The sequence below is a fragment of the Spermophilus citellus genome (genome assembly GCF_964194105.1).
Source record: "Spermophilus citellus genome assembly, chromosome: 13".
Classification (NCBI taxonomy): domain Eukaryota; kingdom Metazoa; phylum Chordata; class Mammalia; order Rodentia; family Sciuridae; genus Spermophilus; species Spermophilus citellus.
The window spans coordinates 13,507,166-13,529,918 of record NC_138193.1 but is presented as its reverse complement, the minus strand read 5'-3'; the positions used below and the strand labels follow the sequence as shown (position 1 = coordinate 13,529,918).

General features: G+C 49.5%; 1 long non-coding RNA gene and 1 pseudogene across 2 annotated transcripts in view; one reads left to right on the top strand and one right to left on the bottom strand.

Moving 5' to 3' along the window:
* Positions 1–22,753, bottom strand: part of LOC308632471 — a 224,382-nt pseudogene that overhangs the window by 186,840 nt on the left and 14,789 nt on the right. The gene's annotated exons all lie outside the window — the stretch shown is intronic.
* LOC308632300 lies at positions 12,955–15,166 on the top strand. Its single transcript, XR_014018499.1, has 3 exons — positions 12,955–13,070; positions 14,573–14,688; positions 14,855–15,166. It is a non-coding gene; the product is annotated as an uncharacterized lncRNA (long non-coding RNA).

The window sequence follows — 22,753 nt, the reverse complement described above, 5'->3', positions numbered from 1 at the left end:
TTACACAAGAGACTAGGGAGAGAGGGAGAGCACGCAGGGAGTGAGCTTTTATTGTGAATAAAAAAAATTCAAGGGAAAATCCCATCCAGTGAAGGTTAAGGGGGGCAGCATCCCAAGGTCAAGGACAACGATTGGGTCTTCAGGTCAGTGGCCAGGCACGCCTCTGCATGGACAAGTCCTAGGACCTGGGAAAGGGTGGGGAATGGCTCTGACACAACTGTGTTTGAGCGCCTCTCACCCAGCCAGGAAGGTAAGTCAAATCACGTTCGAGGATGGCCTCCCACAATTGTCTGGTTTTTTTTTCTTGTTATTGTTAAAATGAAATTCATAAGTTGGCAGACCATTTTTTCAGATGTGTAACTGGATGCCATTTAAATTACCCACCTTTAAATGGTAGACATTTTGTACATGAACACTGCCTGTCTGCACCTTTTTTAACAACCAGTCTGGGCTCAGGAGCCCAAATACCAATGTTAGCTGGAACATGTTCTTCAGTTTGGCCTATTTGCCAGTATCCCCTGAGGTCATCTGTTCAATGAGCTTCCTTACTCCTGCTCCCTCACTGGCTTTCATAGAAACCACATACTGTCTATGAATCAGGGACATCAATCCCACAACATTGTGTTCTTTGAGTATCCAAAGTCCCACTTTTCACTTCACCATGCCTGACATAGGCACTAATATTTATCAGCAAATGTGAGGTTTTCAAAGATCCAATTCTATGTGCTCCTTTCTCAAAGAGCATTAGGCAGGGCTATAGCATACATAAATATTAAGTAAAGGCCATAGTTTTAAAATGTCATTCATTGTGCAGTTGACACATGTCTGAGATACTTTTTATTTTGGAGGAGGTATTTTTTAATAGGGAATTCCAACAGCTACGTAATAGTGAAATGAGAAATCTTGCATCCATTTTATTCTTTGTTTCTTATGATTTTTATCAGTAAGGATAAGATACTTCCTTGTTCCAATGCAGATGTTGCCCACTTCTGTAAATGGATGTGGGGTGTCACCTGCTACTTGCATGTCTGCATGTTGTGCTTGACACTGATATCGTACTTGGTAGGTGGCAGAAAGTCACTACTGAAGTTAAGGTCTTGTGTTGTAGCAGCAGAGCTGAAGATCCTTGGTGTGCCACCTTCTGCAATCCATGCTGCTCTGTTCGAGTCCTTTAATGACTTCCTGGTGATGAGCATCATGGTCTCCTGGTCTTTGAGAGTGGCCAAGCATTGCTCTGTGAATGTGGAAGATGGGGTGTGGAAGGCTCCAGGCAGGATGGATCATTGATCATGTACTCTACTCCATGTGCCTCTTTAATGACCTGTTTTTCTTCTTGGGTTTTAAGGGAGACAGTGCCCTCAGACACTCTGTGCAGCTGGGAATGCAGGCTTCTGCTTCACCTTGAAGGAAGCATTAATGGTTCATTTCCAGAAGACACGAGAAGAGAGAGTGAGCCTCTGGTATCATGCAGGTTCCTTGCATTGCCCATGGGCTAGAAGAGAGAAGAGTTGCTTCATGAGATTTGATCCCCTTTTTCCTGAAGAGTTCCACACAGAGGTGAGTCCCCAGCATGTTTAGACACCATTTCAGACCACTTTGTTGACGGAAATGAATCACACCCCCTGATGATGTGGAAGAGCTAAAGATGTGTTTGCTATGAATTTTCTATTTCATTTCTCAGGGCCTGAGTCAAGCCAGCCATTGTGCTGTCAGCGCATGAGCTGCTGGTCAAATGTGAGGAAGTGGTCTTGCTTTATGAAAACACCACCCTGATTCAGTGAGCCAGAGGCAGCCTGCAGTCCCTGTTTTCCTGTAAAGGCAGATTGCTGTGGATGGCCTCTGGCCTGGTCATGCAGCCCTGCTCAGAGTAGGGGATTGAGGGTCCAGGCAGATCCCTAGTTCCTTTTGACCTTTATTGCCATTGGGCCGCCCCAGGATCCTTGGACTCTACCTGGTCTTCTGGCCTGGGTCAGTGGATGTGAGGTTTGGAATCCCTCTCTGTGGCAGGATCCCAGCCACCCCCACCCCCCAGCCACTTGAGGGCAGGCACAGCCTTCCCTAATTGTGTTAGAGTTGGAGACTTTTCCCACCCATCCTCATCCATGCTCATCCCACATTTTGTAGCTTGACACCTGAGGACCTTTATTCATTGACTTAGTGGTTAGTCATGATGGTTGCTAAGACTAAGTGACTCTTTCAAGTCACATCACTTGCATGGTAGGGCTAGAGCATGGATCTTCCTAATTGATTTCATGGGACTCTCTCATGGAGACTGTGACTGCTTCCTAAACACACACTCTACATTTGGAGTGTCAAAATTCTTGGCACTGCCTCCTGGGCAAGTGTATCTTGTCTTCTACGTGGGAATTTCAGATATTTTCCTTTGGTTTGTGGAGGTCATGCAGAAGGGATTTCATTTGAAATGGCCCAAACAAGAAATACCAGTTGTCTTTTTCACACATGGATGTGTGTAGCGAACACCCCTTTCTGTGTGCTTGCATGAGTTGCTCCTTTGAATTTGTTGAAGAATGGTTGGCTGGGGAGCAAGGTAACAAGAGATGGATATCAATGGTTGTCAAGTATTCTGAAGTGAAGAATGTATTGAGGATGTGAAGGCTTTTCTAGCCAGTTCCTATGGCTCAGTCAGGGATCAGTCAGAGGATTCTGTCTGGTAGACTCTTTGGAACAGATGTCAAAGTGGCCTTGTCTTACCCTGTGCAGGACTGAATGCTGAGCTTGAGTGGGAGCTTCTTGTCATTTCAAGCATTTCCATGAGTCTGTCCTCTGTTCTCTTGTATCCAAGTGGTTTCTAACAGGAAAGCAGAACAAAAATTGAAAGTATGGTGATTGATTATTTATACCAATGTTATTTCAATCAACTTTGTATAATACGAAATTAACTTTCTGCTAGTAAGAGTTCATATGTGAGGAAATAATGAAAATATTGGGGTTAGGGGATGAGAATATGCAAATCAAACATTTTTGAGCACCAAGACCCGTTTTTTGTTTTTGTTTTTGTTTTTTTAACTTAAATAATAAAGTGCCAGAGGACCACACCTGCCATTCAGCCTCAACAACCTCCAGGTCCAGCCTCCAAGTGGCCCATTTCACCAGGGTGTGTGGGACCACACTGTCCTGGGATGAGAGAGCAGTACCCAGGGATGTTGTCGTCTCACAGAGTAGATATTGCCAGAGACAGTGGGAAGGTAGTGGCACATGAGGAAGGGAAGAGCTCTCAGGATGGGAAGAGGGGGCCACTTCGAGACTCATTGGGCATGGCACGAGGCTGCTGGGTGTGGTGTTGGCCTGGGCCCACTGAGTGGGGCAGATCCGTGGTCTGTGTCCCTGTACCCTCCTCTGTAGCCTGTGTTGGCAGCAAATCAGGGAATTGGGATCAGAAGTGCTCCCAGTAACACAGGCACCAGCCCCCACAGTGTGTGCCTAGCTGTTTCCCCACCTGGCCTGGCTTGGCGCTTGTCTTGCCTCAGGGCTGAGACCCTACAGTCTCTGATGAGGGTGTCTGCGGTCCAGATCCAACCTGCATGGCCAACATGCTCAGACCTTCAGCTGGGTCCTAGGCTGCTGCAACCAAACCCTGTTAACTGGGTGGCCGACAACAGAGGAAGTGTCTTCCGTTGAGCTCCAGAAGCTCAACACAGTAGGTGTTGGGCTGTCCCAGTGCCATAACCCCTCCCAGGTTCCAAGGGGACTGTCCCCCCAACTCTCCCAGCCCTTCCCACTCTCGTACTGCTACCCATGATCTGTGGTTTTCATATGGGCATCCCCTCCTGACTCCATCCTCACTTAGGCTGTATCCCCAAGTCTCCCTGGTCTCTGGGTGCAGACTCCCCTCTTCCTACAAGAATATCAGATATTGGATTTGGTCCCAGTTGATGCTGTGTTCCATCATGTGAGCTCTTAGCTTCATCCCTGTGCAAAGACTCTTTTTGCACACAAGTTTGCACGACTTTTGGCTGGCTAAGAATTTTCAGGGGACACTTTTCTAATGAGTACACTTTCCTTCCTTCAGATCTCCCCCCAGTGAGCATTCCTCGCACCCTTTCCTAGTTCCTTTATGGCAGGTTCCCTCCTTATGGCTGAGAGGACCTAGTGACCCCTGGATTCACACATTCTCCTTAATCACCAACACACTGCAGAATTCTCCATGGGACTGCGGTGTTTGCATTGGAACCCACCCCCTGACCTCTAAAAGTGGTCTAGACAATTGGGTTGGCTCCCTCCCTCCTGAACCTCTTTGATGCCCTTTGAAGTAAGTTATTCTTTTGGATTCCTTCCACAGTAGGCAAGTCCTTGGATCCCCTGCTAGAAAGTCTTCCAGCCTGAAGGTCAGATGTGTCCAGATGTTGAATTGAAGGATATCAGCTCCTAGAAGCCCTCATCCTGGCTGCAGTGTTTCCTCCCCTCAATGCAAAGCAAGAAAGTGCAGTTGGCCCTGCACCCATTCTTCTGCATCCATGATCCCCACCAGCTGGAAATCCAAACTATCAGGAAAGGAGTTGTGCTCTCTGGACAGATACTTCTCTCCTCATTGTTTCCTGGATATTACAGTGTTACAGAGAGTGACACTGCCCTTTCATTGTATTAGGTGTCAGAAGTCATCTAGAGATAATGGAAGTGCTACAGGAAGAAGATATGCAGCGTTTAGATGCAAATACTCGGGCAATTTTGTAAGAGACTTGAGCCTGTGTGGACTGGTGTTTTGGGCGGACTTTGAACAAATCTCCCTTGGATTTCTTGTAACGTTTCTGGTTTCTGGACTTGGGAGTGTTCAGGACTTGTGTGTGAGTCAGCTTCATGGGGATGTGATGGGGGGCAGTTGGAGCTGTTGTGCAGAACCTCAGTGATGGCTTGTAAGGCCACATGCAACACTGCAAGCAGGAGCCGAGAAGGGAGCCCTCTCCCCATGTGTTCAGCTTAACTCTTGTCTTCTCCAAAATCATGACTTGTGAAATGTTGCAGAAATGGACTCATGCCAAAAGTTGGGATGTTCTGGGGAGCATGGGCTGTCACTCTATTCTGTCTCTGCATTATGATGTGTTAGTGGGTGGGAACTTGAAGACGTGCTTAGGCCATGGATTCTCCTTCCCTGGGAAAGGGCTTCTCAAATCAGCCCTTGTCCCTGTTTCACCTGCTTCCCCAGGAGGACACAACAAGAACGTTCTTACAAGTTGGCCCCTGGTCTTGGACTTCCAGCCTCCCAAGTTTGAGAAATAAAATCTGTGCTATGAATTACCCAGTGTCTTGTATTCTGCCATCATAACACGAACTATGCTAAAATGAGTCAATCAGCAGTCTCCCAAGTGTTTACATTGTGGTAATTGACACCAAACATCCGTTTTGTAATTAAACCATTTTGGAGTACACAGTTGAGTGGCATTAAGCATGTTCATGTTGGTGTACAGGCGTCACCACCATGCATCTCCAGAACGAACGTGGACATACTCTTGCCATCGATGCTGAATTCTAGTGCCCTTGAGGCCCAGGAAAAGAACATTGTATTTACTTTTTATGAACCTGATAATTGAGAATCTGAGATAAGTGAAGACCTACAAAATTTGCCTTTCTCTGGATACGATCATTTTCAAGGGATGCAGATCACCCCCACTCATGGGCATACCAGGTCCACTGCTAACTCTGCGGGTGTTTCAATTGCACTCTCAGTGACAGTGGTGACTGTGTGCACATGAGCTGTGTGTCCAGCTCAGATCCCAGGATCTAGGGTCTTTGGTACCACGCAGCCTATAGGTTGCCTGCTCCTCCAGGTCTCTGCAGGCCAGTGGCACGAAGGCCCTGGGCCTGGTGGTTTCTTTAGGTGAGTGCAATACGTGTCCACTGTGTCGTGGGTCATCATGGACTATAAATAGAAGCAATGCCTGGATACTCCTGGGATCTCAGTGGGCTCAGCCTGTGTGCTGAGAATTGTTGTGACTTCCTAATTAATGGGCCCCCAGAATCCCAGAGAAAAGGGCAAGTCCAGAGCCAGTGGAACCTCAGTGTCTCTGAGAGAAATTTTGGGGGTGGGGGGCCGGGATACATTGATGTGATGACTCTAATGCAGAGTCACGTTTTTCGAATCCAGGTAGAGGTGCTCAGGAACAACCTGGGCTGGCACGTGGGTTCCCCACCTCCACACCTGTGGAACATCTTGGAGCTCTGAGAAGCACAGCAGCCTGACCACGTGAGGGCATCTGCTGTCTGCATACAGTGAGCTGGGTTTTCTTCAAGTCTCTCAACAATTCCACATAACACCAGCTCTGAACCCAGAGTCCTGGGCACTTAGTTGAGGCTCAGTCAGCTCCCACCTCTCTCTACCTGACAGAGCCCTCCTGGCTCCCTCTGCACTCATTACATTGAAGATGAAAACCTGGAGGGTGGGACTTCCCGTCATCCAGAAGTTCCCAAACACATTCCACTGTGTCATTTGTTCCTGGAACCCAAATGGTTGGGGTGGGCCACAAGTACCCTGGCATCCATGTGTGGGAACCATGGTAGTATAATCAAGAAACAGGAAGGAGAGGGGTTGGACTGATCAGTACAGATGGCAGGGCATAGTACAGAGTGGAATGGAGAGTTCTCACTCGGGGTGATTGTTGTGATGTGCACAAATGCTCTGCTGGTGCTGGGGTGCCCTCATGGTTTCTGGGGTCTTGAAAGGCTACAGATGCCTACAGAGTGTTCTCAGATGCACATAGTAGGAGGCCCATTGCAATATGTACATGTGGAAGAAGTAGGAGACCCCCTTAGTGTGGAGGTGCCATCTAGAAGGCAGCCTCACTTCTCTGAAAAACTTGATTGGAAAAAAAGGGTACGGACCTGTGCCCAAAGGGCCATATATGCTCCTGGAAGTTGGTGGTGGAAAGAGTTCTCCATCCATTAATCACTCCCTCACTCACTAATGTCCTTGTGTCCTTGAGAAAGGCTCTCCCTTTCCTGGTTTTCCTGAATAGAAATCCTCTTGCATCTTGGGTGAATAGGGTTATGGGTTGAGCAGAGGGTGTTGGTCCACTGAGCATCTTAGAGATTGTCCTTTATGGAGCCTAATGATCCTCATTGAGGAATGAGGCCAGGGTCCTAACTGTGGTTAGTGTGAGGACACCCTGGGTTCAGAGAGGGAAAGAAGGACAGGGGAAACTCAGATGTCCCTTCATGGCCCCTGGAGTTAGAGGACTTACCCCTTTGCACCTGGGATCAGGAGACCTCATTTCCTCGAGGACACGCACACTCAGACATAAATCTTGAGTGTGGGTTCCTTTCTGGGGTCCAGGGCTGTTGTTAGCCACCAGGAATGACAGTGCTCTCCATGCTGAGTGGAGCCATTTTTGCCAGGAAAGAGAGCCCATGGTCACGCCTTGTCCAAAGCATCCCACGCCAAGGGCTCCCATCCCTACATTCCTGTCCTGAAAGGAAGCCACTCAGAGGCAAGGTGGGTCCAACTACCTCCCATGTGTTAACTCATCACTGTGTTCCAGCAGTCACCCCAGTTAACAGTCCTGATGGGATTGGATGTGGCTCAGATGTCACCCTCATGAGCTCTACCCTGCTACAGGTGCAGTTCTGCAATGGGAGAAACTCAAAACCTCAAAACACATGCACATGAAAGAAAAGAGCAAGAGCCCGAGCCCAAACAGGCCAGGTGTGGCAAAGACAGCTGGAGTGCCTAGGTTGGGACTCAGAATTATGTCAGTGGGGTGGCATTGCTGCTGGCACCAGCATGATAACAGAGAGCCAGCCCTGCTCATTTTTGGGAGCAGTGTGTTGGGGAAGGCAGAAGAAATTGAGAGGCAGGATTGAGTTTGGCCCTAGGAGGAGGTTGGGTAAAAGGCCAGTGTGAGTTGGAGGGCCTGGGCAGATAGAGAGAGGCCAGGGCACACCCCAAAGCCTGGAGACTGCACTTGATGTCCAGGGTTGCGGAACACCACCTCCCCTCTTACTCACAACTGAGAGCAAGGGGCATTGATAAGTTCAGTTTGTGTGCACCTGAATACAAGGTGGCTCGGCTAGGCACCTCTGTTTCCTTGACTCAGGAGGCTGGGAGTCCAGGCTCCACTGAGGCTCGGCTGGGAGGATCGGAGTCTGAGTTTATGCCTGTGTTCTTGGTAGGATCCATGTTGGCTGAGCCTCAGGGCTTTTGTAATGAGAGGATGGGTGACTGTCATGTCTTTATCCCAGGACACACTTGCTAAATGGACTTGTTTGCTCTGAGGAGGAAAGAGAGAGAGAGGAGTGGTGCTGGAGACAGGGATGCAGACAGGGGTCATGGACTTGGCATAACTCAGTCTTGGAGATGATATCCCATCACCTGTACCCACTTCAATTCCCATGAATCCAGAGGCTGAGCCCCCTTGAGGTGAGGGGTGAACTGGTTCTGGGCAGCAGGATGCTGTGGTACCTCGGAGTCTCTGTGAGACCCCAACACTAGACACACTTGGCCCTTTTGAAATCTTAGGAGAAGCCTTGGGAAGTTGTATGGCAGAGGGGAGCAGCCTCTGCATCTCAGTCACCTCCAGCTTGCCATGGTGTAGAGTGGGAACTGCAGCCACGATGGGACGGACATTGGCCACATCCCTGTGTGGGGCACAGGCCTGATTGAGTTAGGGTGCATTCTTTGTCTCTCCCTTTCTTGTGATTGTCCCATCTCTACATTTGTGCTTTAGCCACCTGTGAGTCCCATCTCTGGTTTCAGAGAGAATAGAGGGTGTTATGGGCCAATAGACACAATAAACCCTAGAGATTAGATGGTACCCTACTTTCCAGAAAAGACTGGGCACACCATGAGTTGCACAATGATGGGACCAGGGTCCAAAAGCTGCTGAGAAGGAAGGACTGGTTGTGAATGCATTTTTGAAGGCTCCAAGCTGGAACTATAGTGGCACCAAGCAGGGCAGATGCTGGTGGGGGTATTTGGGTAGCTGTTGGTGAACACCTGCGCACCTGAGATGGGTAGGCATGGAGGAGAAATCAGCAGCCCTTAGGGCTTTTGAAAGTGGTCTTATGTGAAAAGAGGCTCAGGTATGGGCACAGGAAATGACATCATTGCCTTGACAATGGATCAAACAGAACATGGAACCCTGGTATCCAGGCACCCACTTCACTGACCAAGCCATCCGAGCTCATTTGGTTGGAGACACTGGAGTGAGAAGGATGTTCCCCTGTGGTTGCAAACAATGCCGAGCCTCAGGCTCCCAGGAATCTCAGGGGGGCCAACTAGCCCTTTTGTGGATACACTGGGTGAGGCTTCATCTTAGACGCCAGAGCCTCTGGCGATTGTCACAGAGGAGCTCAAGAGTAACAGTGAGTAGCACAGGGCAGGTGAGCCCAGCAGGCCCTCTAGTCTGATCCCTGATGAATGGCCCAGGACTCCTTTTCTGACTGTGTGTGTGTGTGTGTATGTGTGTGTGTGTGTGTGTGTGTATGTGTGTGTCTGTGTGTTTGTACTGATGGGAACTGTCCCATTGTGCTTTGACTCTAGTGTATTGGCACAAGTCATTTTTCTGTTTGTCACCATTTCCATTTTGAACCCACCATTCTTGGTCCCAACCCAGGGTGAAAATGATCAGAACACGGAGGAGCCCTTCAGGGTACAGAGCCTTGAACCTTACAGGCAGGACCAGCTTAGGAATGAGCTCCTGCCTGTCATTTGTGGGAGGAACCTACATTTCAGCAGCAACATGGGGTTAATCTCCTGGGATTCCTTCCCCACCCAGCAGGTGCTGGATCTCTTGTTCCCAAGGTAAGCGCCAGACCACCAAGCCCAAGTGTGTAGCCCCCTCATGCCTGGGTCTTGGGGCTGCCATGTACCTCTCAGGGACCCAAAGGTTTGTGATACCTAATGAGATAGAGGACCACACTCATAGTGGAATGTCAGCCCCGAATGGGACGAGACCTGGAGGTGCCTGCCACAGCCTTGCAAGGGGAGTGAACTTTCCCTCTCAGGCAGAGAAACCATCCTGACGCCAGCTGATCTACAGAGGTCCGTGGAGCAGTCCCCACACACTGGGCACCACAGCTCAATGGTGTGTGCTGAGCTCATTCCCAAGTGGACTCAGTGCGGCCAGGTGGTCTTTCTGCTTGATGTTGGCTTTGTGAAGAACGTAGATCTGTGCCAGAGGCGTCTCAAAATTGGGGCCTTGGGAAAAGCACTTTTGGGTTAATAAAGACATGTTAGTTTCCATAGTGGGACAGAGCGTCCTAGCTGGGACATAGCTGGACAGGGGCTTTGGACATGGCAGCTCCCACACCGAGATATGTGGGAATCAGCAGTTTGGGCTCATTCACTGATGAACATGGAGAAAGCACCCACTGTGTGAAGACACGTTTCCAGTCACGTTTCATAATTCAGTGAAAAATGGGGTGCAAATGACTGTCATTGTGTCCCTTTTCATGGGGGGTCAGCCTAAAACCGCAGGTGCCATGAGTACATATCCTACATGTGACTGCATCCCTGACTCCATGGGGCATAACTGCACGTTGTCCTCTTCAGTGACTGTGGTGGACCCCTGGACCAACTTCAACATGGAATGGGCTTGGGGTCAAGAGGGTGGCTCCTGTTTCCAGAATAGGGACCTGCAAGGTGATTTGACTTGGGAAGGCTGAGGAAAGACTGCTCTCCCCAATTCTGTTTTCTGCCTGCAGTGTAAGGTGTGGGGCTTCAACAGTAGGAGGGGTAAGGCAGGGAGTTGTAGGTGGAGTCATGGTCCTCTGGGGAAGCCCCTGGGACAATGGATCCCCCACACTACACCTCCCTGTCCTCCCCCAGGGCCACAGAGATGTGGTCTGCACTCATGGGAAAAGAGAGGTCCACCGCTACTCAGGGGGTCTCAGTGAGAGCTCACAGAGAATGAGGTAGCATTGCAGCCCACGCCAGGGGAGGAGGTGTCTCTTGAGCCCTGAGAAGAGTGGGCAGGAGGACAGACACTCCTGGAAGGTGCATTCCAGGTTGGAGAACACGTAGCCAAGGGGAAGAAGAGTGTCAGGCCTGCCCAGAGGAGGGGAGAGCTGGTCATACCATGGATATAATGCTCCTTCATTGAAGGTTCTTTGCGTGTGGCAACCTGTTCTGTCCCTGCCTGTACAGCCACTGTGTCTTGTCTGAGGTGGACTGGTGTGTTCAGAATCAGGGACGGTTCAGAAGTGTAGGGTCAAAGGATTGATCTGGAGGCTGTGGCAAAGGCAAGACCAGGGTTTTACTGACACCACACCTGCCTCCCCACAGTGCCTCACCTTCCTTCCTGGGGACCTGGGTGAACTTCTACACCGAGGCTTCCCATCAGCCTCCAGGCTCTCTGAGTCTGCAGCTGCTGCTGCCATACATAGGGCTCTTGCTGGTTGGCTTGTACCTGGAGCACCAAGCACACCACCTCGTGGCCCTAACTGAAGATGGCATATTGAGCCAGGCAGAGCCTGAGAGCCAGGCGGACTGGGGTGAGTACCTAAGGGTATATGAGGAAAGGTCCGACTGTTGTCCCACTGCAGGGAGTCTGTATGCCTGGTGTTGGGCTGGAAATTAGGATAAGCCTTTGTCCATTCAGGAAGTGACCCCAGTCTGCAAAGAGGTCCTGTGTGGGCTAAGGGCCTGAGTTCTTCCTGGCAGCAGGGGTATTGTGTGTCTGTGCGAAGGTCAGGGCAAGGCAGTCATGTTGGCATATTTTCTCTAGCTACAAGCTCAGTTCCTGTCACGGCTCCTAAGCCAACCCCAGAGCCAGAGCCTTCTCCCTGGGAAGGGGCAGAGCCGGAGTCCAGGACATCAGGGGTCTCCACTAGGTCCTCCCCACGGCCCCAATATAACAAGCGGATGAGAGGCAGGTGCCTCATTCACGTCTACCTGGAAGATGAAAGGACAACACAGTACAAGAGCATCCTGGTGAGTCTTCGAGCAGGGGAGTCTCCTGGGAGCCCACACTGGGGAAGACCGAGTCCACAGCAAACACCAGGGACTAGGCCTGTCTTCTTGAACTGGAGCTTCTGGAAGGTCAGGAAGGAGAGCATAAAATGAGGAAGAGAGAGGCGGGAGAGCAGCAGCATGCCAGGTCTGGGTGGGAGTGGGCCTGCGTGTTTTGAGGTGTGCAGGTCAGAAGTGCAGGAGTGAGTGCTGGGTTCAGAGGAGCTCAGAGAAATATCGAGGGTACAGGCCATCCTCTACTGATTTGGACATTGAGGAAGAGTATATTGAACCGTGGAGGTTGAAGCAGAGGAGTTGGCAGTCATTTTCCTGTGTGTGGGAGGGGACATGTTGCTGGTTGAAGGGAAGGGAGCCATTGTAGAATGATTACGGTGGGTAGGTGTGGGTCACAGACAACTGGGGGCCTTGGAGGGGCCCATTAGTGTCCTAGTTTGCATGTATGTGAATAGAGAGTTAGCGGCTCTCTCTGCAGAATTTTCCTGGGTGTGGAGTATCCATCATGAGACTCTGGTGTCCACCTGCAGGGGAGCCATGTTGAACCACTGCACCTGCTGGGTCCAAACCTCCTGACACCCCAGCAAGCACTGACACTCTCGAGCCCAGCAACTTCCATGCCTATCATTAAAGAGTCCTTGTGTGTGTGTTGTGCCCTGGCTGTCAGGACCAAAGCACCTAGGGTTTGTGCCTGGTCCACACAAAAATGCAGCTGCATCCCAGACCAGAGCAGGGACATGGAAGTCCACTGGACCATTCCTCCCATCTTGATGGGACTAGAGTGTGTCTGTACAAAGCTTTTTGGTCCTCATTCCCTTGTCCCTGTGGGGCATAGCAGGTTAAAGCAAACTCTTGTACCAAGATTGGACTAGAGGCTCATAGGAAGACCCCACATGATCACATGAAGGCCTCAGGTAGCAGGGTAACAAGATGGTGCCCTTGTGTTGAGAGCTCTCTTGTCTCTGGTTGTCCTTGAGCACTGTCCTCTGGGTAGCTACTCCCAAATTCCCTGTCTGATGAGCTTTCTCCAACCCTGCTCAGGTGACCTGCCAGGACAGCACTCCAGTCATCATCCGCAGGGCCTTAGATGCACACTTGCTCCAGCAGGAGGATCCAGAAAACTACGAACTTCTGCAAATTGTCTCGAACCATCAGAGTAAGTGGAACCATCAAAGGGTAGGGAGCAGTGAGTCACAGTGGGCTCAGGATAACTGGGAGCCAAAACACAGTGTGCATTGACCCAATGCCCAGGAAGAGTCTGGTGGGACTTGTGCACAAAACAAAGTGTAAAGATGGGGCATAAATCTGCAGGTTCTTCATGTTCCCCAGGGGCTGTGGACCTGCCTATCATGTTTTCTTTCCTTGGCCTGAGGAGGCATTACAAAGCTATTATCCACAAGGGGCCAAGAAGAGAGGCTTCTTTGTCTTGTGTTAAAGAAGACAGACAACCATAGGGTGCCTACTTTGGCAGCCTTTCCTGACCTAGACGAGTACATGAGAAAAGCAGTTCAATGAAGAATCACTTCTGGCTTCCAATCTTTCTATTCATTGCAAACTGAGTCCACTTAGGACCAGAGACCATTTCTAGAGAGAAGTATGTGGTAGAATAGAACCCTTCACAGCTTGTAAACTCTTCTTGGAGAGAGAGAGAGAGAGAGAGAGAGAGAGAGAGAGAGAGAGAGAGAGAGAGAGAGAGAAAAGAAGAAGGAGGAGGAGGAGGAGGAGGAGGATGAGGAGAAGGAGGAGGAGGACGAGGAGAAGGATTAGGAGGAGGAGGACGAGGAGGAGGAGAAGGAGGAGTAGAAAAATGAAAATAAGTTGAAGGAGGAGACCATGAATAAGAAGGTCAAGATGAGTATAAGAAGAAGCATGAGTAGAAGATGAAGAAGAACAAGAACAGGCTGGGGATGTGGCTCAAGCGGTAGGGCGCTTGCCAGGCATGCGTGCGGCCCAGGTTCGATCCCCAGCACCACATACAAAAAAAAGATGTTGTGTCCACCGATAACTAAAAAATAAATATTAAAAAAAAATAAGAACAAGAACAAGGAGAAACACAAGCCGAACAAGAAGTATAACAATAAATTGATTAAAAATGTGAATGAGAATTATACTCATGAGGAGGAAATGCAGAAGTGGGGAACTCAAGAGAAATATATTGCTCTAGATGGCACAGCCCTGCTGTGGACATCCTCCACCCACGCTCAACACACCTCCAAACCATACCCCTCAAATTAGTGTAGCTCTGTATGAGTGGATGAATCCACTGGCAAGATGGAGGCACCCACCATCAAGTGCTTTTCCCCAAACCCACCTGTGATCAATGCTGCAGTGGGGAGAAAACCTTCATCACATGAGTCTTTGGGGACCAATCCGGATACAAAGTCTAGCTGTTTCTCTTTGGTGGGTCCAACGTGAACTAAGAGGTTCTGGGGTACAAGGGGCTATTTCCTTGAAAGGTGTTCCTGTAGTGGACCTCCTGTGCATAGAGGGTCCTCAGGGAGGAATCAGTGGGGAGTCTTTGGTGGAACAGTAGCTGGATGCGGGGGCTCTCAGGTCTGTGTGTGAGACCTGAGCTGGCAGAGGCCCTCAGTTGTGGGGGATGTTGGGTAGTGTATTCCTTGAGTGTCACCTACCACGCCTCTGCCCCTGCCTCTCCAGAGCTGAGGATCCCTGCTGATGGGAACGTATATTACGACCTGGATGGAGGAGTGGATTATAACTTTCTTCTTCGGGAAACAGCTGCCAGCAAGTCGTTGAAGGTCAAGCCAAAGGAGGTAAACAGCCACCTTCTTCACTCTTCACTCCTGGTGCCACTCCACATCCTCCAAGGGGACAAGAACCTCAGGTTCTGGATGGATGTTGTAGAATGCCCACAGAGCCAACTGCCAGGCTGGGTGGGGTACAGGTGCTGGGCTTTGCTGATGTTGTCATCCCCCACAGTTCTTGGAGCCTTCTGTGGCAGTGGCATCCAGGATCCCAGCAGCTGTGAGCAGCAGCTCTGCAGTGGCTGCAGGATCATTGCCCCAGGCCACCCAAAGCAATGAGTGGTGCATGAGAAAAGTCACCAGTAGCAGCTCCTCACTGCTTCACTCCAGCGAGCAGGTGGAAGACAGCCACTTTGTTCACGTCCTCCTAGAGGGACAGAGCCTGAGGGAGACAAAGTGCATCCTGGTAAGCCCGACAGCAGGGCTGCCTCCTGGGTGTCCACACAGTGGAAGGCAGGAGACACAGCCAACCCCGGGGCTGTGGTGGGAAATAAAGAAGAGAGAGGTCCGTCTTAAGGGCTTGACCTGAGGAGGGAGAGCATCAGCATGTCCAGCGCCAGCGGTGAGTGGGCCTGTGTATTGTGGGTTTTGCAGGCCAGAAGTGCAGATGAAGTCAGAGATATGTCCAGGGTGCAGGCTGCAGTGCCTAGAACTTGGTATTCTCAATGAGTGAGGTTGGAGCAGAGGAGGTGGCAGTGACTTGTCCCATGTGTAGGAGGGGATGTGTTCATGGTGGCAGGGAAGAGAACCTCCTTAGCATGACTAGGTGTAGGAATTTGGGGTCAGGATCACCTGGGGGGTCATGCCAAAGCTTCGGAATATTACCCTTTGCATGTATGTAAATACGGAGCTAAAGGGGTTCTTGGCAGTATTTCTATGGATGTACAGTAGACACGCTAATGCTGCAGGTGTCCAGCTGCAGAGGAGACATGCTCAGTGACTGCCAGTGCGGAGTCAAGTACATCATTCCAACCAGACCCGCACCGAGCTTCCAGAGGCCAGGGCCTCTCAAGGCTATCATGAAGCACTCAAGTGCACACTCTTGTATCTGAGTCTGTTTTGTGTAGTGGCAGTCAGAACCAACATTTTCAGTGCATCTGCCTCTTCCACCCACAAAGGCAGCCTGCATCCCAGAGCACATTTGGTGCGCAGGTCCCTGTGTGTCTGTCCATGAATCCGGGAATAAAATATTTCATCGTGAGGAAACGCCCCCAGGTCAAGGGAAAGGAGGTAAACACCTACCTTATTCAAGCTGTACTTGTGCTGCCATTCCACTCCCACCTGAGGAAATAAGAAGCCTCATCACCTGGACACATGTGCTAGAAGCCCATAGAGCCAACTGACAGGCTGGGGTGGCTTTCTGTTTCTGGGTTCTCTGATGTTCCATCCCCCACAGTTCTCAGAATCAACCTGCAAGTCCTCCAGGCCGCTTTCCCACAAGCAGGTGGGAGACACCTGCTTAATTCGTGTCCACTTAGAAAAACAAAGTCCAAAGATGGCCAAGACTGTTCTGGTAAGCCTGGAAGCAGGGGTGTCCCCTGGTGCTTACACCTGGGTGGAGAGCAGACACTGGTCCAATACCATGGACTACTCATGCCCTCTTGAATTTGGAGCTTCTGGATGATCAGGAGGATAGATGGGAATCAAGAAGGGAGAGGTCAGTGTGAAGGGCTGGAGCTGAGATGAGGGAGAGCAGCAGCTTGTCCACCGCCATGTCTGAGGGAGTCTGTGTGTCAGGTGGCAGCATGCAGTCCAGAAGGGCAGGGGCAGGTATGGGTGACAGATGAGAATAGGACAGTACCTAGGTTGCAGGTTCCCTTGTATGGGATGCTGACGTCTATGGAGGAGGACAGCAGTGTGAGGTTCTGCATGTTCCTTGAACAAGGAGCTGAGAGGGTCTCTCTGCAGAGTCGATATGGATGTGGAGCAAGCACACTAAATGTCCAGGTAACCCAATGACCACCCTTGCCAGATGAGGTGCCCTCCTACACCCCAGCCAGCACTGAGCCTCTGGAGGCCAGGAGCTCTCGTGGCTATCTTTCAGCACTCCTGTGTGTGGTCATGTTCCTGGGTCTGTTTTTGGCCCTGGCAATCCAGACCAAAGCCTCTAGGTTTTGTGCCTAGGCCATTCCCAACGCTGCGTGCATCCTCGGGCAGACCTGGGATCTTGGAGGCTATTGTCCCATTCCTCCCAACTTGTGGGATGAGATTGCATCTGTATTCAGGTAGTGGGGTCCTTTCACTTCGAGAGGAGTGCAGCTCCACAAAGAGCAATGGCAGGCCCAGGAAGTACTATGTACAAGGATTGGGCTAGTAACCTGTGGGAAGAGCCCACGCGATGAGCAGGAGGCCAGCCTCAGGTAGTAGGGTCATGGATGTTGCCCTGTATTTAGAGTGGAGGTGCTTCCAGAATGCCCCTGCCCACTGTGCTTGAGTAGTCACTTCAAGGCCCAGTTCCTGAAGGCCTGTCTCCCATGCTGCTCCAGGTGACCTGCCAAGATAGGACTCCTGACGTGATCCGCAGCGCCCTCGAGCTACACTTGCTCACTGAGGAGAAGCCGGAGGAATATGAGCTGGGCCAAATCATCTCTCACCGTCAGAGTAAGTGGGACAATCAGATGGCAGAGAGCAAGGGTCAGGAGGTGGACTCAGGTCAACTCTTAGCACCAAAGAGTAGTCTCTGACCCCCAAGAACACTCCAACAGGGTGTGTTGGGTTCGTGCACAAAGACAACTGCACTTCTGCTGGTGGAAGGTCTCGAGGTCCAATGGTACACCCCAGTGGATATTGTGGCTCCCTACCAGGTGCCTCCCCTGGACATGAACAGGCATCTAAAGCTGAAATCATTGAGGAGTGAGGCAGAAAGCCTCTTTCCAGGAGCAGTATGCTTTCATGGTCTGGGATAGGAGTGGTTTCAGAGGAACATGGGAATGTATGGGCTAAAGATGGAGCTGGCATTTTGTGGACTGAAGCAGTAGGATTGAAAGCCTTCTGTGTGACCAGAAAACCACTGCCTGGGCAGAGCATTGCCAGGATTCTAGCAAGCAGTAACAGGATGAAATTGGGAAGAAAACACAGCCTGGGAGACAGCCTGAATCATTTGTTTTTGCATAAATTCCATGGTCTTCCGCACCTGAGTCCACTTGCCAAGGAGTGATCACAATAGCCAGGTTATGACCCCTAACTAAAGTCAGATGAGGGCTTCCTGAGCATGTCGGCCACAGAGCTCATCTGATAATAATGCCAGTGCTTTTTCGTTGGTTGTTTGGTTGGATTTTGTGAGCCAAACACCACAGCAGCCATTATCCCAGCCTATGTATGCTGAAGACCACCATCCCTATGAGTTCTAGCATCACTTGTCTCCTATCTTAACCTACTGTTAGGTTAGTAGAGTCTATGGAAGAGGAAGTCTGTGTGGGGCCTTGGTAGCCTAAGAAATTTATAGCAGAGATCCCCACATCCAACCCAGAAGGGATGGAGAACAGGCTCTAGGTTAGAGGAGGGCGACAGGAAACAGGTGTTCAGATGAAGGAGAAGCAGGCTGTTGTATTCCCCCACTCGGGGTCATGGCACCACTGGGCCATACACCATGTTGGAGGGAAGCATTCCCTTTGCTGGTCTTTGGAACCATTGTTCTCAGTAGGGCAGCATTTGGAATGTGGCCTCCATTCTCAGAAGCCTGGTTCACATGGAGGCAGGCTCCACCAACGCAGAAGCATGGCTCTATTGTGGTATCCATGCTGGTCAGCCTGTCCTCACTGTGGCCATACTTGAGGAAAATAACTCAGAGGAGGAATCCTAGGCCTTTTCTCCGGGTTTCATAGCTTTCTCTTTGGTTGTGCACTGAGGCTGTCCATAAAGCTCTAGTGTGTGGCAGTGGAGAGCTCCTCAGCCCTTGCCACAAAGGCGTAGACTGGGAGAGAGAGAACGAGGCTGGCAGAGAGGGAGAGAGAGAAAGATGGAGAGGAGAAGGAGGATGTCTACTTGGAGAATGAGGATTCAGTGGAGCCAACAGGAACAAGGTACTGTTGCCCAGGGCGCAACCCTGTTTAGGTCTTCCTCCAACCATGCTCAACTTTTCTTCCAGTCCCTCCCACCTCCCAGTAGTGTATTCATCTTGAATGAGAATTTCATGTTGACATTAGAGCACTCACCATCTAATGCTTCCCTCCAAACCCACCTATGAAGATGACTCATGTGGGGACTGAATCTTCGGCACAGGAGCCTTTTGTGGGAGATTTCAGATGTAAATCTAGTGGTGTGCTTTGGCAGATGCAAGAGGACCTGAGATGTTCTGGAGTCCAAAGCCTTTGGTAGGAACAGACATTAGGTCTGTTGAAGTGCTCTGCCTAGTTCTTCCTCAGGGAGGACTGTGGAGGCTGTCTTTGTTGGTATTGGTGCTGAATTGGGGAGCTCTCAGGTGTGTGGCTCTGACCTTTTCTGGCACAGGCTCTCAGATGTTGGGGTGTCCTAGGGAGCACCTCCTGAGTGCCACCTTCTTTTTGTACACCCCTCTCTCCCCAGAGCTTAGGATTCCAGCACAGGCCAACGTATTTTATGCCAAGAACCCTCACAAAAAATCCAACTTTGTGCTGAGGAAAAGGAGCCTCTCCCAAAAGAATGATGACTGGATCCAGCCTCAACCTCCCTCTGGTCCTGCAAAGAAGGCTCCAGCCCTCCTGAGGATGCTTGCAAAACCATTCTGCTGCTGTGTGCCTGGGCGGGGCTGAGGCAGCCCAGGAATATTTACATTGATTACTATTTGCTTCAAAGTTGGAATCTATAGTTTGCCATTGTCCTTGACCTTGTTTAGTAACACAGTTGTTACTCTATCCTGTATTTGTTGTTTCCATTAATATCTTATTATTTTAAAATATATATGTTTTTGTTACCTGATCTACTCTGATGATTTGAGTATACTAAATGTAGCAGCGATTCCTAAAGGACACATCCAAACCAACAGGAAGGAATGTTTCCTTGTATCAGCAAGAACTTTGGTTTTTAGGAGTTTGGCAGATGGCATTATCTGAGTCACTTTTCCAATGGGGACAATGAAGTATCAGCTATCATGGTACAAACACAAACAAAGACACACAAACGCACACACACACACACACAAGCACACACACTCACTGAGAGATAGATACACAGATGGAGTTGATCTCTTCTGAAATACTTTGGAGACGTGGTTCTGATTTCTCCCATTTTGGAGTATTTTCAATTGCATCAGGTGTCCTGCAAATGAATCCCATGTCTGAAGAAGACATGCATGTGTACTTCACATGCCACTTTCCACATAACCAGAAGGTCATGACATGTAATATTTTTCATGCAGCTGTGTTTTGAGTGTGAACCATTCCATGAGGTCAGCTGTGGAATTTTCCACTGGTAGCATCACAAAGGGGATCCACTCTTTGCATTTGGGGATATTTCTGATTTTTTTCATTCAGATTGGAATGATCTATCTATCTATCTATCTATATACATATATGATTTTTGATCAAAATTGTGCATTTGAGGATAATGAATGCCATGCATCTAGGAATCTGTAGACTCTAGACAATGAATGAATGTGTACTGTTGCCTGGACTATTCTGCAAAGTCCTGTAGCATTTGAGCATGTGTGAGGGCTTCATAGGGCTTGCAAAATGTCCAGGTCAGATGGTCCTGCATGAAGCTGAGCTCCTAGTGGTCTCCTCCACAGCATAAGGGCCAAGAAGAAACCCACTTCCACACAGAAGATGGGAAGCTACCTTATGAAGGTGATTGTAGGTGTGAGACCCTTTTGCTAGGACCCTTTTTCTATTGGGCCAGAACTGTGCTCTGAATGTGCTTGCTGAGAAGAGCTTGGAATTTCCTGACTGAAGCAGTTCGTGCAAGCTGCTTCCACTTGCAGGTACAAAGTTTGTTGTCCTTGAGCACTTTGGTTTGTCCCTGGTTGAACTAGAGTGTGTCAGAAGCACTTGTAATGATAGGCATTCATGGTTTCACATTGAAGCCTCTGTGCCATCTGTCAACCACTGATGGCTGCAGGTGAGGCCCCTGCATTTCAATGAGTTTTATGAAAAAATAGGAGTTTTGGATTTCAATGAACCTTTGGAGAACTGATCTTCTCAGCATTCCCCTTGCCTCCCCAAGTTGGGTGATGTCAATTATACAGGCTTCCTTGGGAGCACACATTTTATATTGGGCTGGAATTGGTCTCTGGATGTGATTGCTGAAAATAGCTGGGGAGTGGGAGAATGGAAGCCGTTTGCTGCAAGCAGTTTCAATTTGCTTTGTTGATTAACTTTCTTGTAAGTGGGCACATGCTATTTTTTTTCTGTGTGACCTAGAAGAAATCAAAACTGCTTCTTACAGGTGACAGGCATGCTTTCACATTGAAGCATCTGTGCCATTGATCAAAAATAGTTCACACATGTGGGCACCTGCACTTCAAGTGTATGTTGTAAACAAGTGTGACAAATGGATGTCAGTGAGACTTTGGAGAACTGATCTTCTCAGCTGGTCCTCTTTTCCCCTGCAAGTTGGTGATGCCAGATTCAAGAGATCTCTTTCTGGAACCCTTTGTGTTTCATGCCTGAACTGTGCTCTGAAAGGGCTTGAGGAGAACAGCTTAGAAGTGCATAAGTGAAGCTGTTTGAGGAAGCAGCTTCAAGTGGCACAAGCTAACTTGTTCTCAGTGAGCACATGGGGACTTTTCCCTGGTTGAAGCAGTGTGAATGAGAATGGCTTCTCAGAGCTGGTAGGCATGTTTGCATTTGACATACTTTCCCATCTGTCACCCAGAGTTCCTTGCATGAAACCTGCATTTCCAGTGTTTTCAGAAATGTCTGATGAGTGGGTTTCCATGGAATTTGTGGAATTGTTCTTTTCAGCAGTCCTCATTGCCTTCTCAAAATTGGTGGTCCTGGGTGCAAGGACTCTCTTGTCAGCCCACATTGTATTTTGGGCCTGACCTTGGCTCTGAATGTTCTTGCTAAGAGTAGTTTGGGAGTGCAAAAGTAAAGCAGTCTCTCAGCAGCTTCAACATTCAGGAGCTCATTTTGTTCTCAGTGAGCACATTGAGGTTTGTCACTACTTAAACCAGCATGAAGAACCACAGCTTCTCAGAGGTGGCAGTTTCCCTCTGAAGCATCTGTACAATTGGTCAATGCGAGTTCAATGCAGGCAGGCACTTGGGTTTCAAGTGAATTCTGTGACAAACAATTGAGCAATGGATTTCAATCCCCCTGGGGAATTGCTCTTCCCAGTGGGCCCACAGTTCTCCTCCAGTTGCTGAACCTAAGTCCAAGGGCTCTCTTGCTAGCACTCTTTGCATATGGGCTGAAACTGTGCTCTGAGTGTGTTTCCCAAAAATATTTTGGAAGTGCAGCACAGAAGAACTTTGGCAAGCAGCTCCCACATTAGGAAATGACATTTTTCTCATCGTGCCCATTGAGCTTTGTACCTGGCTGAAGTAGCCTTAGGTCCAATGGCTTCTGAGAGCTAGCAGGCACAGTTTCTATTGGAAACAGCTGTGTTCTTGGTCAATGGTAAGTTGGGTGCTGTCAGGCACTTGCAGTTTCAATGAGTTTTTAGAAGAAGGAGACCAAGGGAATACAATGAAACCTTGTGCAATTCATTTCCTAATTAATGTTGGTGATGCGAGACCAGAGTGGACTTTTGCAATGATACTTTGTCATGATTTTGCAGGAAATGTGTTCTGAATGTGCATCCTGAGATCCATTTGTAGGGGCCAAACAGAAAAAGTTTGTGCACAAAGTAGCTTTGTTCTCAGTGCACACGTGGCGGTTTTTCCCTGGTTGAACATACAGGAAGCAGAACCTCTTGTCAGAGCTGATGGCACCGTTTTACTTTGAACCATCGATGCACTCAGTAAAGCACAGATCATTGCAGACAGGCTCATGCAATTTCAAGATAGTTTTCAGAATCTGCTTGAGGAATGGATTCCAAAGAATCTTTGAGGAATTGATCCACCCAGCAGTCCCATCGCTTCCTATCTGAGCAAGTGCTCTGAGGTACAAGGGCTCTCCAGGTAGCACACTTCGGATATTGAGCCTGCACTGCTCTC